Source organism: Primulina eburnea, chromosome 6 (genome assembly GCF_022965805.1).
Source record: "Primulina eburnea isolate SZY01 chromosome 6, ASM2296580v1, whole genome shotgun sequence".
NCBI lineage: Eukaryota > Viridiplantae > Streptophyta > Magnoliopsida > Lamiales > Gesneriaceae > Primulina > Primulina eburnea.
Genome location: NC_133106.1, coordinates 38,737,823 through 38,752,607, shown reverse-complemented (window position 1 = coordinate 38,752,607; position 14,785 = coordinate 38,737,823). Strand labels below are relative to the sequence as shown.

The 14,785-nt window shown below is 34.8% G+C and overlaps 1 long non-coding RNA gene, 1 other non-coding gene and 1 pseudogene across 2 annotated transcripts; 2 read left to right on the top strand and 1 right to left on the bottom strand.

The window, feature by feature from the left end:
• Window positions 1-1,301: 1,301 nt before the first annotated feature.
• Window positions 1,302-7,190, top strand: LOC140835186 (uncharacterized; annotated as a pseudogene).
• Window positions 7,191-7,521: 331 nt separating this feature from the next.
• TRNAT-AGU (transfer RNA threonine (anticodon AGU)) lies at window positions 7,522-7,595 on the bottom strand. Its single transcript has one exon. It is a non-coding gene; the product is annotated as a tRNA-Thr (tRNA).
• Window positions 7,596-7,913: 318 nt separating this feature from the next.
• LOC140835185 (uncharacterized) lies at window positions 7,914-14,302 on the top strand. The gene is made up of 2 exons (XR_012118856.1): window positions 7,914-8,052; window positions 13,865-14,302. It is a non-coding gene; the product is annotated as an uncharacterized lncRNA (long non-coding RNA).
• Window positions 14,303-14,785: the final 483 nt, after the last annotated feature.

The following is a 14,785-nucleotide window of genomic DNA, read 5'->3' as shown; positions in this document are numbered from 1 at the left end:
ACAAGTTGCATATTTTCTAAAGTATAATTTATTTTTTTAAAAAAAGAAAGAACTAAAGTTTACCAATTCAGTTATTTATAAACTCGTCCATTAATTTGCCCATCGTGTCGCATAAAAAGGGATTCAAAGTTACGAGCACATGCAAATGTTGTTGAGATCCATATGCTAGTGGATAAATGTACGTATTAATCCATGCTGCTAGCAATCCAGATCATCTAAAGAAATACATAATTATTATTGATACGCTTAATTTCTATAATTGAAAAAATTTTACTCGGGCAAAACATAATTAGTTTAATTGGGGAGGGCTATTTTGCATCTGCTTGCCAACGATTTGCCCGGGCCCTTCACTCAACCGATTGATCAGTTGTCTTCTTGGTGGAGTAATTTGGCACCAAACTTACAAGAGCTATTTGTGCATGTGAAACCATTTTTGTATGGGAAATTAATTAGGTGCGCTGTTTCTTGTTTTGTATACACATTTCGTGTTTATATACAATTTCGAAATTGTATATATGCCTTTTTTTTCCTTCATGATTTTTAAGTCAACGTATTAGTTCAGAAATGGACGATCAACATTTTATCTGTCAGTTTATTAAATAAAGCAATTACAATTCATCGATTAACTTTTTTTAACTAACTAAAAGGTATTAATTATTAAATTCTAATTAGGTTTTATTTTAATTGATTCGTGTATTATCATCGAATTATTAACATAATAATTATATTTATTAATTGTTTCTAAGTGTTTCGTATGGAAAATAATTGAGTATGTCTAAAGTTGCGGGTTTAAAAGTAAATGGTTTGAAGTTAGATACATCGCATTCTTGACCATCCCTTAAACCTCAAATTAATGTGTACATACATATTATTTTCTCTTTTACCAAAGTAAGTATTTTGAATTTTTTTAAAAAAATACATTTACTTAATTATCTGTTTATATATCATCTCATCTCATATTTGACTCGATTTTACGATAATTTTAATTTGAAAAATAGCAATTTTATCCATCGTCTTAAATCAATTATTGGTATTTTTACCCGTAAAATTATATTTATGAGTTTTTTTTAAAAGAAAAAATTAACGTGATCAATAAGAACCTATAAAAATCAATTGGATTGCACGTAAAATGACAAGTTGCGAGGACGAAAGAAGGATGAATTGGTTGCATGGAGGAATGTGACATTTGATTCGTCAAAACGCGTCCGAGAGAGAAATTCAACGGCTAAACATTTATTTATTTTATTTTTATTTTAAAAAGGCAACATTTAATTAATACGATTTATTATTATTACAGTACAGCTCCATCAATTAGTGCTAAACTTCCCCGTTCTCTCTCTGCCTTTAACAGCGAATTTTGCCACCAACGCATAAAGTTTCATCGCAATCTTCGTCTTTCTCACCTTTCCTTCTTCTACTCTCTCTAGATAAATTTAGGGTTTCGAGTGATTCGCTGTCGCATTGGTATCCTCTCGTTTTACTGCTCTATTTCTCGTGTATAAATATAAATATAAATAAATGGAGGGAAATTTCACTTACTGGATTTGATGCGAAGGTTACTTCTCGGTTGATGTTTATGCTGACAGTTGAGTTTTTACTTTTAGGGAAAGTTCTCGTGGCTTGAAATTTGGATTTTTAGGGGATAATCTTCTGTTTCTTTTTTGGGATCGGTGTGATGCGTTTCCTTGTGGTGCTAGTGATTGAATTTTGCTGTACGTGATTCTTATATATCCTCTGCTCTATTAAGGTTTTTTTAAAGATCCTTTTTCCTTTTGGTGTTATCCGTAGGAATTGAGTTGTAGAATTTGGTCATTTTATTTCTTTTTGTTTCTCGGCTTCCAGTAGATTTCTCAGTTTATTTCTAGGATATTTTTTTCCACTTTTTCTTCAAATCCTCTTTTTGCGACGAGTTTTATTTTGGCGTTTGTTCCTCTTTTTGACTTACTCTTGTTTCTGATCCAGAGAAAAATCTTGTCTTGGTGTTTAATGTATTATTGCTTGTGCTGGATGATATTTTCTGGGCGTTTAAGTTGAGGAGTTTGATTGGCTAAATGAAGATATGAATTTAAAGAAATGGTTTGCTTGAAAAGTAGGAATAAAACTAGACAAAATTAAATTATGGAAACTTTGACTAGGTTCGTTCTTCTTTTTTACCTGCCAAAAAGGGATTTGTTGACTACTAAAGAAGATTGCCGACCTTTCTTGATTGATCATTTCTGGTTTATTTCTCTATGCAGCACGAATTAATGGTATCTTTGCTCATTACTCCGCGGATTTGATTCCGTAGCTGATGCATTGGATGCTTGGCTCTGAGTGTATGGGATTATTTAACAAGCCAACTTAGTAGCATCAGAACCGGAGTCTCAATTTTTATAAGAAAAAGTGGTAAGGTGGATGGAAACTGCTAAGCGTTGGTTTGGAAAGTTACGATCAAAAGAGAAGCCTAGGACTGCTAACAAGAAAAAAGAACCTACTCCCAATGGGAAAGAAGGCTCGAAAACTCCATTGAATGAAGAAACACCTTCGAATGCAACTAAGCAGAAGGTAGAAGCTGCCAAACAGTATAGAAAAGCATTACAAGGAACAGATGAAGAGCTTGCAAGAAAGGAGGGAGAGGTAAGAGCTCTTTGTTCAATTTTTTGTTATGATGAACTGTTGTTTGATGCATTTAATGTGGTTCATATGTATAGCTATGGATCCATTTTGTATGTTTGATGCTTTAAGACAATGTGCATCCATAATCCATATTTTGTAGCGTGAAATTCACTTTTTGTTGCTACAGTTAATTACTACTACCGAAGCATTACGTAAGTCTGATTCACCTTCACTCTGTGTGAAATAGTAGTTCTTCTTCACAATGTTTAGAGAGTTTCACTTGATAAATCCTCAGATGTGCTATTGGCAATAGTTCTGTCATGTTTTTGACGAGACTGTTGAAAATAGAGGCCCCTTAGTTTTCAAGGAAGATTGCATAAGTGAATTAGGGCAGAATGTTACGTTGGGGTTGTACTTATTGTATGTGCTAAAGAGAGTTAAATCTTGATTGACTCCTAGATCCTGCTTTGGCTTGTTTTGTTTTTTCATCTCTAGTCCATCTACACGACATTGTTTCTCATTTTCTTCTATTTATAACAATTTTTTTATTCTTTTTGTATGGACTTTGGTTCTTGATTTTCTATGACACTGCAAGTTTGGAATGCTGAACGAGTCATTCATTGTGACATCTTGTAGGCGTAACATGCTTGAGAGAAAACTGGCTGATGCAGAGGTCTCTGAGGAAGAGCAAAACAACATATTGAAGCGCTTGGAGAAAAAGGAAACAGAATATATGCGCATTCAGAGGCATAAAATGGGTGCTGATGATTTTGATCCACTAACAATGATAGGAAAGGGTGCATTTGGAGAGGTCCTCTCTCTCTCTCTCTCTCTCTCTCTCTCTCTCTCTCTCTCTCTCTCTCTCTCTCAAAAACCCACCTTATTGTCTGAGCTATAAGAGTATTCATTTCCTTTAAGTTAATTTTAGATAAAGGACATCCCTTTTTCATGATCTTGTGAAGCTGAATATTGATGCATAGAGGTCTGGGAAAAAGGTTGGACCTGAATGATTTTTTCTGACATTTACCCAATCCTCCTACATAGAGGATGCATTAGAATGCAGGACAAAACATTCCTCATTCTTGGGTTTGTTCAGCTTACTGCATGGCTTGCTTCAACTCGTCAGTGAGTCATTCTCCTGTTGATACGGGATCACATATCGAATACTTAGTAATTAGTCGCTCATATTGGGCCCCAAAATTTTTTATTTGCCTTTCTTATGTTCCTTGTGGATGATGATGTTGGTTTTATTTTTTGTTGTATATTTTCTATTTTATTCGCATACGGTGACTTAAAAATAATGCAATAGTGCAGGTTAGAGTCTGTCGGGAGAAATCAACTGGCAATGTTTATGCCATGAAAAAACTCAAGAAATCAGAAATGCTTCGTAGGGGCCAGGTAATATTTATTATATCAAACTAAATGAATGAAAAAAATATCTCGAGTTTGATGTGGTTCTTACTATTTTCGACCCTGTCCTCTCTTTCTTTAGGTTGAGCATGTCAAAGCTGAAAGAAATTTACTTGCAGAAGTTGATAGTAATTGCATCGTCAAACTTTATTGTTCTTTTCAAGACGAAGAGTATCTGTATCTTATTATGGAATATCTCCCTGGTGGAGATATGATGACTTTGCTAATGCGCAAAGATATTTTAACTGAAGATGAAGCCAGATTTTACGTCGGTGAAACTGTTCTTGCTATTGAATCAATCCACAAACACAATTATATTCATAGGTTTGTCGTAATTTTGTGATATTAGATGGAATGTTTTAGCTTCAAATCATGTTTTGTTTGGTTATATTTCATATTATATTTCTTTATAATTTTACAGAGATATCAAGCCTGATAACTTGCTTCTTGATCGAAATGGACACATGAAGTTGTCAGATTTTGGATTATGCAAACCGTTGGATTGCAGCAATATTCAAGAAAAAGATTTCTCTGTAGGAAATAGTTACAGTGGGGCTCTTCAAAGTGATGGGCGTCCTGCAGCACCGAGGCGCACTCAACAAGAGCAACTGCAGCACTGGCAGAGGAATAGGAGAATGCTTGTAAGCTTCCTATATCTAAATCATATCACTCCATAGGCCATCCCTTATTTCCTACTTTTGACCTAATCACCTAATTTATGGAAACCTCGGGGAATAGGTTGTGATTAAAATTGGTAAATTCCGTCTATCGAGGGATATAAACTGTGAGATTCCATCTCTCAAATTCGTCCTCTTCTTCGCATATATATTTTTAATGCTGGCAATAAAAAAGGTTTGTAGCTGGAAGGTCAGCATGTAATTATGTTGAATTCCCTCTTCTTTTCATGGCGTAGGCCTACTCGACTGTTGGTACGCCTGACTATATTGCTCCAGAAGTTCTACTGAAGAAAGGATATGGAATGGAATGTGATTGGTAAGCATTCCTATCAATATTGTTTTTTATTTTGTGTGGAAAAAAATATTTATTTGTCTGATGGGGACTATCTGGATCATGTGTCTTGCCTAGGTGGTCTCTTGGGGCTATCATGTATGAGATGCTGGTAGGGTTTCCACCTTTCTACTCAGATGAACCTATGTCTACATGTAGAAAGGTAATGATAATAGGATTTAGTCTTATGTGCTATAATTTTATTGGTGTGTGCTTTCCATTTTGTCTTCCCTTTGCGTCTTTGCTTCTTATGGATATGGATATGGATTGTGTTTTCCATTGTCTTTCTTAATTATTTAATTGGCATTCTCCTGTCAATGCTAGACGCCACATGAAGTCATGAATGTAACAGGCGAATCTTGTTTAAATAAAACCGTTCTTTCTCTCAATAAACCCGACAATAATATTTATATTTCAATTCATTGTCGAGGACATCCATAGAATGAAGCTCAATGGTTGCTCTGAATTTCTTTAAACTAGTGCTATGTTGGACGTTCATTGTGCTTATGCTTTATTGATGGGTGACCTTGCTATGGGTGGTCGCGCCTTGCTCTATGTGCAGATAGTGAACTGGAGAATTCATTTAAAATTTCCAGAAGAGGCAAAGTTATCACCAGAAGCAAAGGATCTTATCTGCAAACTCTTGTGTAATGTTGAGCAAAGGCTTGGAACACGAGGCGCTGATGAAATTAAGGTGTTGCTCATGCATATTTAATCTGAAGATTTATAACTTATGGAAGGCCATTAGCTTATCTGTTACACCATCTTTCCAGGCTCACCCATGGTTCAAAGGCATCGAGTGGGATAGGTTGTATCACATGAAAGCGGCATTCATTCCAGAGGTTAACGATGAGTTGGATACTCAAAACTTCGAAAAGTTTGAAGAGGTTTTCTTCTTTTTTCAGTTACACCTATGTCTTGCATGTTTCTACTTCCTTATTCTTTCTCTAACATCCTTGCAATTTTCTTGCAGTCTGACAATCAAGTTCCTTCGACCACAAAATCAGGACCCTGGAGGAAGGTTGGTATATGCTGCCAATAACATCTCTATTTACGTCTTTTCTGATGTTTTAAAACCTTCAATTCTCCACGTACCATGTCCTCATGGAACATCAGTTACTCAATTCAGCCAAATGCGTTGTTGTCTGGGATATGTAGGGTGATTTTGTATATGGATCACTTTGTTAACCACAAATTTAGATGTTTTTTTTGGCATTTAGATGTGTTTTTTTTTTTTGTCAAAAAAAAAAATAGAGAGTTACGCAGAAGCCAAAACCACCCCATTTTGGTTTCAGTAAAAGTATATAGTGAGTTTTACACTTGGCTTTACATTTCCATTGGTGAAGCAGACATTTGCTTGCTGAATCTTCTCTGATCGAATCTGATTATGTCTTTGCATGGTGCAGATGCTTTCATCTAAGGACGTTAACTTTATGGGTTACACTTATAAGAACTTTGAAATAGTGAAGGACAATGAAGTTCCGGGAATAGGTAGCATATCTGTCCTCTTTGGGCGTACTAACCATATTCACTTTTACGTTGCATTCAGTTAATTTGAATCTTGTTAACATTTGTCTTATTATTTCCAGCCGAATTGAAGAAGAAGAGCACTAAACCGAAGAGACCTACCGTGAAGTCCCTCTTCAGTATGATTCTCTTCCTCTCGATAGCATCGTTTACTTTTTACAACATATAAAAAAAGACCCATAGTTTTATATTATTATGTTTCTTAAATGTTTAAGGTGAGGAATCAAATTCTTCTTACTCTCCGCCTGCACAAGGAAGTTTTCTCAATCTACTTCCTCCCAAATTAGAAATGTCGAAAAAAGGTGAACCTTAGAAAGGAACTCCTTGCTACTCTGTGACTAGCATCAAACGACTGTAGTAACAAGAGTGAAGACTGCGATAAATTTATTTTGAGGTAAATAGGATGGTTTGTTTGGCTTTTTTCATCTGTGCTTGCTCATAATGTTGAAGTATCCATGGATGAAGTTAGTTTCCCAGGTGTATTTACCTTGATTGAGCTCTGTAAATATGTAACTTTTTATTGCCCTTTTGATAGTTGACGATGTGTAATTCTTTGTCGTTATAAAATTGTAGAGACTAAGTCATTTCTCATGTAATTGTTATTTGGGTATAGGATTAATGAATGTGAGTAACATTTTTTGAAGTTTATATATATTTGCGTTGATCTCCATTCGACATCCACCGTATACACTTTTGTGACGGAACTGCATTTTGTATCGATAGAGAAGTTGATAGTGTTAGTAAATATTTATTTTTAGACGAGTGTTTAAATATATATATTGTGAATGAATGAATGAGTGTGACTAAATTATAATTAAAATATAAGTGAATTGAAAAGATTTTATCGATAGAGTAATTGGTAAATATGTAATTCTAAAATTAGATTTTAAATAAAATGCAGAAATATATATGTGTTGAAATTGGTCTATTAGATTTATCGATGGTCTACATACAAAAGAAAAGCATAATTTCTTACCAAACTGCTCTCGTTGAGAGTCGAACTCAAGACCTCCCGCTTACTAAACGGGTGCTCTAACCAACTGAGCTACGAGAGCTTTTTTATTTATAGGTTATATTATATATATTTAATTATATTATACTTTATTCTGCACCTGGCAAATCACCAACCAGTTTGGGATCACCGTGTCCTTCTAATCCGCAGTCCATTTTTCCTTTCATCTTCAAGTTTTTATCGTTAGCTTGATGTTAGCAAGTTTCTATACCTCAAAAGTTTCCCCTTCTGGTGTGTAATGAAGTTGGTGGTAAACTCGTGCCTTTTCTTGTAGAATATTGGAAAAATAAATTGTCGCCGGTCACACCGGCTCGAATCGATGGTAAGAAGTCAAAATTTCAGTTTTTATGTGGTAAAAATGTGATGTCTCATTCACGACGTTTGCTTTTCTTGGAATCTGATGTTTGCAATGCAGCTTCGTATGTTGGTACCATTCAATTTTGACATCCTCTCGTCTTAGAAAATTAATTAATTGGAGAGAGCGATACAATTCTATGCGGGTATTTTTCTTCTTAAATTTTCATTGGATAATTGACATTTTAAAATTACTTAATTTGTTCCCGACTTTTTTGCTTAACGTGTAGGATTGCAGTTTTTTACTTAGTTGTTTTATGCCTTATGGTATCTCAGTTTTCCATTGATTCGATAGCTTTTCATAGTATAATTGGAGAATGTGATGATTAGCGCATTAGTTCTATTGGGTGTAGCTTAATGTGTGCTTAGCTACAAACCTTAGTGGAACTAACTGTATACTCTTGCGGAAAAACGTGTCAGTTTCTAAATTTCATCATCACAGTTCTTACCGCTCTAGCATACCTACCTGACCAGAAAAAAAGTCTTCTTATAGAGAAAATTGCATCTACATCTGACCGTATATATTGTTTCCATCAGGTATGCTGTTAATATAGGAAATCCCAACATCTTCTTTGACGAGAGATCTTAGAAATGAAGAAATCTAATAACCCAGATAGGATCTTTCAATATCAACTGGCTATTTATTATTCTTTTCTTGATAACAAACACTGTCCCAGTGATTAATGTAGGTTCTGCCACATCGTGTTTGTAAATATTGACAGATTTGACACGTCGTTGCTCGAGTCAGTGATAGGAAAATATAAGTAGCATTTCATATTTCTTACTCACTATCAATTTATTTACCCATTAGCCTTCACTCCTCTAACTTGGGATTTATTTGTGTCTTACTGAATGACTCGCATCAGGTCCTCTTAAGTCTGGCTGTGATCTCTACTACTCCCTTCAATATACTAATTTTCTTTTTTTATCCCACTTTACAAATTAAAATCTCATATTATTATAGTCCATAATTTTGTGGAATTGTGTATCTCTTACTCTACTATCCGCTTCACGATAACTCGATAATTTTTTGATTCACCGGACCATGAAATACATGTACTTGTATTATCTCCTAGATGGAATTGTCCACCACGTTTTTCATCCTTGAAAAATCTTCTCCACCTAATTATGCCTTCTGCCAATCTCCACCATCATTTCTACTTTATCGGATGTTGGGTTCCAGATCCAGCATTCATGTTTTGTTAGGAAGCATGGTGATAATCTTAACTTTATTTAGATTACTAACGTCCGGGCGCACGTTTTGCGCACGCGTGTCTTTTATTTTATTTAAATTTTCTCTGGAGTTTAATCTTTTTTTGTAATTTATTTTATTTATAATAAAATAAGAGTAATATCATAATGATAAAAATTGACGACGAACCATGTGGCAATTTGATACGGGGCCAAATTTCAATATGATGAAGACCATACCAACTTACCAAATATGGTTACTTTGATAGCCACGTTCATAATAATATAGACAAAAACTTGTATGAGACGGTCTCACGGGTCGTATTTTGTGAGACGGATCTTTATTTGGGTAACCCATGAAAATGTATTACTTTTTATGCTAAGAGTATTACTTTTTATTATGAATATGAGTAGGGTTGACACATCTCACAGATTGAGATCCGTGAGACGGTCTCACATGAGACCTACTCAATAATATATTAAGGCAGCGTTTGGTTGCAGGATAAAATAAACTACTGATTAGTATGTAAATAATAAAGAAAATGATTGTCGTAGAAATATAATATATGATAGTATGTTTGATAAGATTTTTAAGTATATGATAATTGTGAAATTTTGATTAAATGACAAAATTGTCCTTCCTCTTTTTTTTTTTTTTCTGCCCCTCCGGCGACAGCTGACCGATAGTCCGGCAGTCCGGCGGTGAGTCGGCGGTCTGGCGACGGCGATGGCGGTCCGACGAAGGTCCGGCGAAGTCTGTGCGGCGGCGGTCCAGCGAAGGTCCGGCGGCGGCGGTCTGGCTAAAGTCCGACAGTGCGGTGGCGGTCTGGCGGCGGCAGTCCCACAGCCGAGGTGATTCAATAGCGGTGAAGGAAGAATGGTAAAATTGGAAAGAGAGTAGGAATAGAGGAGGGATTAATAATCCTACGGAAGAAGGATGTATTATTTAATCACACATAATACAACTTAATCATTTATAGGAGGGATTGAGCTGGTTAAATAAAAATCATACCAACAGAGTGATAAAATAATCTATCCTACTTAATCTGGCCAACTAAACGCGGCCTAAGAGATACATTTTCTGAGTGTATAAATATATCTCTCTTCTTCCCTTTGCCTAAGTTTTCCACCGTGACCTCCCTTGACTGGACAATTTAGCAAAATTGTGTGTGAAGTATTAAATAATTGTTTTTAATAAATCACTGATTCTATATTTTATGTATTCTCACAACACTGATAATATAGAGTATAGCATTTAATGTTAGCATCAGTATTTTGCTAATTTTTGTTTACATAATCCTTTTTAGTATTTTTGTTGACTTTTGGATTTACTCAATAGACTAAGGTCTGACTTTTATTTTAGGCCTTGAAATTGTTTAAAACTCCGTAAGGTTTGATGCAACAATAATAACAAAGCGAAAATGAATTTTTTTTTTGTAGATATTAGCAATCATGTCACATCTTTTTTACGGACCTTTTCAGCAACCTTTTATTTAATTTTCAAAATTTTGGATGTTGGGTTATGCATAGCTTTAGCTTCCTAAATTTATTGCGTATAATGTCTAGATTTTATTTTTTAAAAAAAAAAGACTTAACAATTATTAGGGTTATGGTAATCACTAAACAGCTATATATTCAAATTTGCGCTGAGGTTAAAGTAAAGTTCAAACTTTAACAAGTTCAGTTAATGTGATAACATTTCTAAGCTTTAATTGTACATTGATATCGATATTGATTCTGAGTTTTAAAACAACTTGGGATTTCTAATTAGTTGGTCTAAAGCCCATGGTGAATAAATATTTGTCTTGTGTCTTTTTAATCGAACTCCGATATTGTCTATATTGCAATATCTTTAGAGCGCTCCTTCGTTGAAATGCTTTACCAATATTGAATGCAAGAAAACATAATAGTTATTTTTCGTTCTGATGGAACGTTCAACACGTGTGGTCTTGGAATAGTTTTGGAATTTTTACTTTTATCATATTTCTGAGAACGAGAATCATATTTTTGAAATTTAAAAAGATGTGCTTTTAGGTTAGATAAATACAATAGTTCTACCAAAACCATTCAAAGCTACGGTTGAATGCTGAATTTTACGATAAATACAGGAAATTCCAACGCTTAAGGTGCTTTAACACAGATAAGCATGCCAACCACCTCGCTTTTCTTCCCTATAAATTCGATGTTCTCGTGAAGGACTCATGCATTGTCTTCCCATTTGCATTCTTAAATCTTCATCAATAGTCTTCTGTGTTTCTTTGCAATCTTCCATGTCTACGAATGAGTCAAGTTCTCATAACCAAAACATGGAACAATCTGGAAATCTGAAAAAGCCTGTTGCTACTAAGTCAATGCCAATTGCATGCCGTGTGTGTGACAAGGTTTTCTTTGATAATCTGGGCCTCGTGTATCACTTTGAGGCTCACCTTGAAGACGAGAATTCAAACCCTAGTCTACAGGGTCGTACCATGGCAGCTTTGCAAAGTAGCTGGAATTTGTCTCTTAACAAAATGAGTCAAGCTTATTATATCGACATTCCCAAAATGAATTACTACTTGAAATCATGTTCCCTTCCTATTCCTTCAGCAACGCCACCAAACGTTTTACCTTCTACAGTTGTCCAGATACCCGTGCTGAATTCCATGCAACCATTAAGGCCATCTGTGGATGCTTGTCAGAATTTACCGCTGCCTAATTTTCATTCAGATATGAGCCACAAGGCTGTTGCTTCATCATCAACTCGCCCGTTAACTCACTCTCAAGTTGGTCCAAGGAGTGGCTTTGCTCGTGGCATGGCGACTGTTCCTCCCTTGCATTTGAGGGAACCAAATGGACGTCGAGGACGAGTTGCTGGTTATAAAAGGCCACATATGAGTCAGTTGAAAAAGCCCTCTCAGGAGATAATTATCATAAGCGATGATGAAGAGGAGATAGACTTGACTTTGAAGCTCTAAAAAATTAGTTGCGTTGGTGTTTACTGTAGCTTCCCATGAATGTGTGGCCTTAATGTTTACTTAAGTGGCTTGTTCATTTAAGATCATGTTTTTAATGCTACAAGAGGTGCTTGTTCAACTTGAATGATTTTGATGACCATCATGATTGGGAAATTAAAATTTGTTATCTTAGTATCATTGAAATAATAAATTCCTTTTTGTAAAATAAATTTGTGTTGTGGTGTCTCTATACTTTGGCCTCTCATTTCATAATGCTGATCTGTCTCGCCCAAATCATTGAGCGTGTGCAAACGTTATTTACGATGGACTCCATTAACAACTATTTTGCATAAGTTCTCGCTTTGCAGAAATGACCACTCGTTTTCCTAGAGAAATCTGAAATCCTTCGAACAAATCAATATAGGCTATCACGGCTTAAGACATCCATTCATCAATATTAAGAATCTAGATGTGTGCACATATAGGTTTCAAGAAGTGGCTCCGTGTTTATACCACCATCATATCTTGTAAATTAAATTTAAGTGACAACTCTCGTGCTTTTAGTACATTGTCCTACATAGCACTTAGATTACAGAATTTCTCAGATGGTCGACTTTGATACCGTGTTGTCACATCCAGGGTCCAGTGGCCCAGTCGAGCAAGATTTCTATCCAAGTGATAACATCGACAACCTGCACTTTGTACCATCTTCCTCACTTTGCGAAAATTGCTAAACCAAGTTGCTAACAAATCTTTTATCGAATACTTCCTACAAAGTGAACAGAAACATTGGTATTAGTACAAATTATCTTAATCATGTGAGGGCCGGTACCAAACAAAGTCACTCATAGTGCCTAGCATAACCTTAAAATAAATCCATTTTATTTTCCTAGTTCTTTGTTGGCTAACATTACGACGCCTGAGTTGTCAGCAACCATGGGTATTTAATGCAAACACCGTAGAATTTAATGCATACAACGTAGAATTTAATGCATACAACGAACATCATTGTTGGAATGGCCATAAATGCAAGTAGTGACATGCATGAAGGTAATAACCTCTTTTGAAATCAAACGATGCTTTCTGTGAACACATGGATGCTCCCAAATGATTGCTGGCATGTGTAGCTTGTTATTATTATTTTTATTTTTATTTTTATTTTTTAAGTAATGCAACTACATCTAGGTGCTAGCCAGTTTTGCAAAATTGATAAACACTACTACTGATGACTCTAACCATGGGTATACTTAAGAGTGGATGAATTACATGATTGTGTGGTATTTTATTTTGCCATTTTACTGGTAGTATGTTGTTAGAAATGGAAGGCTGAACAAAGTTTTATGTTTTCGAATGACAAACTTCTTTTGGCCCGGTGATTCTTGTCCAATTCTGAAGGGTTTCTTTTTATTGAGTGTTATGGTGGAATATACATTTTGCATGAACTCATTCAAATATTTGTGGTTATTAGTTTCCTTCTCATCCATGATAATGGTGTCCAATAGGATTCGCTCTATACTGCAAGTGTTGATGCTAGTTTACTAGCATAATGATCGAGCTATTTTTCATGAGGATTCATCTCATTTCTAATTTGAAACAGAAATTTGAAAATCTAATAATTTTGAGCAAGGAACTTATCACCGTTGTATGTCCAAGCCCTTTGGCAAAGATAATTATTGTGAGAATCATAGGTAGCTATATATTAATCCATAATGTGCATTTGGTTGGAGTCTGATGGTGCTCGATTGTAAATAAATGTGTTTATGCTTGCTGCTATTCACAGAAATTAGCTAAAGAAAATTACTTTCCTGATTTACGTCTCACTTTATTCCTGCAGTGAATGTAACAAAATGCTCAGGAACAGGAAATTGTTCAGTGGTTGGACTGGCAGAGGGAGCTTGCTTACAGAAGAACAAAGAAAGGCCAACGACTGAATTCTGGATTTCCTCCGAGTAAGAAGTGAGGTGTGAAATAATAGGTCTTGGTGGAACTGAGCTTTCCTCTAGTAGTAGTTTGTTTTGGATTACTTGACAATTAACCTCACTGGGTTGAAGAAGTGGCCAATTTTTAATGTATGACTTGAAAGATTCACAATTCATTTGTGTGTGTGTGTGTGTGTGTGTGTGTGTGTGTATGATGTATTTATGCTCATATGCATGTATTGTGAAAATTGCTTATTACAGGATGTGTCCCTAGTACAATATTATAACTAGCGATTTTTGGCAAAGGATACATGCATGTATATTAAATTCAATGTAAAGTTTAATTTTACATAGATTATATTGTGTTGGTATAATTTTTTTTTTTAAATCTATTTTTTTTGTTACCTCATGACACCAAGATGATTACTAGATGGTTGATATAAATATAATTATAAGGTAGCATTTATATTGATTAATGAGATTATATAGATAAATTGTGATTATTAAGGTACTATTTGAATAGGATGTGAAATCATAATTAATCAATGATAATTTGTGTGGTTTGATTAATTAAATTTTGAGTTATGTGGTGAATTATTGTTTTGTCATTTGATTTTGATTTATATGAATATATATATAAATCTTATTATCATTAGATAATGAAACATTAGTCAATTCAGTTGTTATAATGAAAAAATGATTATTAATTGTGATAAATTATCAATCCAAATAATCGATTAAACCCAAAATGAGTAGATCTTTTGTGAGACGGGTCAACCCTATCAATATTTACAATAAAAAGTAATACTCTTTGCACAAATTTTTTTTTTCCATGG